The sequence below is a fragment of the Galeopterus variegatus genome, unplaced genomic scaffold (genome assembly GCF_000696425.1).
Source record: "Galeopterus variegatus unplaced genomic scaffold, G_variegatus-3.0.2 Scaffold10012, whole genome shotgun sequence".
NCBI classification, from domain to species: domain Eukaryota; kingdom Metazoa; phylum Chordata; class Mammalia; order Dermoptera; family Cynocephalidae; genus Galeopterus; species Galeopterus variegatus.
The window spans coordinates 5485-9542 of NW_007736123.1; the positions used below are offsets into that span (position 1 = coordinate 5485).

Genomic DNA, 4058 nt, shown 5'->3' on the forward strand with positions numbered 1-4058 from the left:
GTGTACATGAGTTTTAAATAAAGATGGAAAGTATCTCTGAAAGCCCAAGCATGTGGTTCTCAAGACTGAATTTGATAAACCTGAAACTTGTAAAACTTCTGAGTTCTTCTGTTGAGAGATGACTTCGCTGGACTATCAGCTCTCTCTCCTATGACCACTAAGATAGTCTCAGTACTAACTCTACTTTCTGTAGGCGTATGATACTGCATCAAATGAGATGTACCAATAAAATCAATGCAGCATAAATTGGAAGACTCTAACTTGTTCAAATATCTTTAACAATCCAAAGATTTAAAGAAACAAACTATTTTCTTCTTTCACCCAATAGCTAAAATAGCTAGATCTTTTAAAATAACAGTTTTATTGAGATATAATTCATATTCCACACAATTTACCTATTTAAAGCATACAATTCAATAGTTCGAATATTCAAAGTTGAGTGGGAATTCATGTGCAGGTCAGAGTGGAAGTAGGTGTGAGTAGGTCCAGCAGAAAGAAACATGGCTGCCAAAGGGTTTGAGTCCATCGGCAAGTTCGGCCTGGCCTTACCTGCTGCAGGAGTCGTGGTGAACTATGTCTTATAAAATGTGGACGCTGGGCACAGAGTTGTCATCTTTGACCAGTTCCACGGAGTGCAGGACACTGTGGTAGGGGAAGGGACTCACTTTCTCATCCCTTGGGTACAGAAACCAATTATCTTTGACTGCTGCTCTAGACCACGTAATGTTCCAGTCATCACTGGTAGCAAAGATTAACAGAATGTCAACATCACACCGTGCATCCTTTTCTGGCCTGTTGCTAGCCAGCTTCCTCACATCTTCACCAGCATCAGTGAGGACTACAATGAGCATGTGCTGCCTTCCATCACTACAGACATCCTCAAGTCAGTGCTGGCTTGCTTTGATGCTGGAGGACTATTCACCCAGAGGGAAATGGTCTCCACACAGGTGAGCAATGACCTGATGGAGCAAGCAGTAACCTTTGGGCTCATCCTGGATGACGTGTCCTTGACACATCTGACCTTTGGGAAAGAGTTCACAGAAGCAATGGAGGCCAAACAAGAGGCTCAGCAGGAAGCAGAGAGGACCAGATTTGTGGTGGAAAAGGCTGAGCAGCAGTGAAGGCAGCCATCATCTCTGCCGAGGCAACTCCAAGGCAGCTGAGCTGATCACCAACTCCCTGGCCAGTGCAGGTGGCAGCCCGATTGAGCTGTGGAAACTGGAAGCTGCATAGGACATCACGCACCAGCTCCCATGCTCTCAGAACATCACCTACCTACCAGCAGGGCAATCTGTGCTCCTCCGGCTGCCCCAGTGAAGGCCCACCCTCCCGGGACCTCCTCAGGCCAACTGGGCCACAGCCTCAATGATTCCTCACACCACCTTCCTTCTGTCCTCACCCCAGAAATCACTGTGAAATTTCGTGATCAGCTTAAAGTGAAGGAAATAAAAGTATAATCACTTCAGATCTCTAAAAAACAAAAAAGTGAGCAACCATACCACTATAACTAGTAAAATAGCTAGATTTTTTAAGACACTGGAGATCACTTACAGAAAGGACAAAAAATAAATTTTATTTTTCTTTAGCTTACATAATAAAATGATCATTTTAACAATCTGGATATATATTGGACCAAACTATTTCCCAGAAAGGCCCTACCAGCAGTATACAAACAGTCTTGTCTTGTGTCTCTAATGCATCTCTACCAGCATTATGCATTACCACTTTCAAAATCTAACAGTCCCCTCCCATTGTTGATTTGCATTTATTTTCTTTAGCCACTATCTGAATTGACTGTTCATTTATCCAATGTTTTAGTCTTTAACTTGTTTGAAAGACATCATGCTTTAAGGGTTAAGAGCAAAAGCTTTTATCAGATTCAAGTCTGAATCCCAGCTCTGCTCTATAGTAAAACTATACAGCAAAATCACTGGGGCAAAAGCAGCATGCTTTAAGGGTTAAGAGCAAAAGCTTTTATCAGATATCAAGTCTGAATCCCAGCTCTGCTCTATAGTAAAACTATACAGCAAAATCACTGGGGCAAAACATTCACTTTCTGAGTCTCAATTATTCATAAAATGATAAGATGACTTAAAATTTTAACATGAATAAAGTGTCCCAGGCAGCATTTAAAACAGAGGAAAGGCTGGCCTGTGGCTCACTTGGGAGGGCGTGGTGCTGACAACACCAAGTCAAGGGTTAAGATCCCCTTACCAGTCATCTTTTTTTAAAAAATTAAAAATTAGAAAAAATAAAACACAGAGGTGTTTACTAGTAAATGGCAGTTATCAGTTTGTGCGTGCTTCTACTGAATATCAACTCTCTGTCCATCTTCATGCAAAATTTTTTCACAAGCTTTTTTTTTTTCCTTTTGATGATTACTTGATAGCAATGGAAATAAGGCTGCTTCCTCACTCAAAGGTCTGATAAAAATTCATATAAATTTTCTAATTTATGTTTTTTATTCACTGTTCCATCAGATGGGGTTTTCAAAAAGTTCATAGAAAGATTTGTATTATTTTTTCATTCTATTTTCCTCCTATTTTCTCATAAAGGGTAGCTTATCAAAACTGTTTTTACCAAAGGATAACAAATTATCCAAAAATCTTTTGCTAAATAATTCTTTCTCTTTTCCTATTAATCTGTTATCTTGTTCACGTAGTAGGTTAATAAATATACTGAGTTCCACAGGTTGACTTTTTAAAAATTTGACAGTACTCTCTGGCCAATACTACAGTAATTTAACTTGGAAAAATTTTCTCCCTTCATAACACTCAATTTTCCCATTTAAGAATATGGTAACTCTTCATCATAATTTAAGTCTTTTATCACTCAATCAGATTTATAGTTTTCTTCATAGAGATCCCAAACATTTCACATAGATCCTCCCATCTTAAGCATTCCGTTTTTTAATTGCAATAACGAATGAAATTTTTCTTCCGATATTTTTTATTGCTAGCAAGAAAAATGCCACCAATTATTAAATATCTTTACATGATATACAGCCATCTTACTTAACTCTTATTTTTATTTATTTATTTATTTTATTTTTTTTATTTTTTAAAAGATGACCGGTAAGGGGATCTTAACCCTTGACTTGGTGTTGTCAGCACCACGCTCAGCCAGTGAGTGAACCGGCCATACCTATGTGGGATCCGAACCCGGGGCCTTGGTGTTATCAGCACCGCACACTACCGAGTGAGCCACGGGCCGGCCCTTAACTCTTATTTTTAGCTCTTCAATTAATTCTCTTGGTTTTCCTAGGTTTAAGATTGCGACCATCTGCAAATATTGCTATTTTCTACCCGTTTCTTCCAGCATTTATATCTTTTATCTAAGGTATTCTTGCATTAGCCAGGATAATATCAAACATCAGCAGTGTTATTGGGCATCCTTGTTTTGTTGTCTGATTTCAAGAGCTCATAACTCAGGAAGAAACGTTTCTTCCAGCATTTATATCTTTTATCTAAGGTATTCTTGCATTAGCCAGGATAATATCAAACATCGGCAGTGTTATTGGGCATCCTTGTTTTGTTGTCTGATTTCAAGAGCTCATAACTCAGGAAGAACTATTTAATTAACATTGTTATCTTGGCACAACATTGGGATGATACAGCCCAAGGGTTAAACATATGCTTGTTCCAGTCCCCCAAGGGTCCAAAACCAAGCTCTGTGGCTTACTTGCAATTATTCTTTCAGTAGACTATTTAACCTCTTGGCCTAAATTTCTTAATTTGTAAAGTGAGCGTAATAATAACCCTTTTCTTAGGGTTGTAAGGATTAACTGGTATAATACAGGTAAAGTACTTAGAACAGTATCTGGCACATAGTAAATACCAAGTGTTGCATTCTTTTCAATTTCTTATTTAAATCAATTTGCCGGTGTTTTACTTAGGACTTTCATGGCTACTTCCATAAGTGAACTGGAATATAGTTTTCTTCCTTTGTAATGTCTTATCAGGTTGCTGTTTTTATATTTTATTAGGTTTCTAAGAGTTTATGCTGGTTTTATAACATGAATTTGATATCTTCTGGTATTTTTTCTAGGATCTAGAATA

General features: G+C 38.1%; 1 pseudogene; it reads left to right on the forward strand.

The window, feature by feature from the left end:
• Nucleotides 1-500: 500 nt before the first annotated feature.
• LOC103609729 lies at nt 501-1317 on the forward strand (annotated as a pseudogene).
• Nucleotides 1318-4058: the final 2741 nt, after the last annotated feature.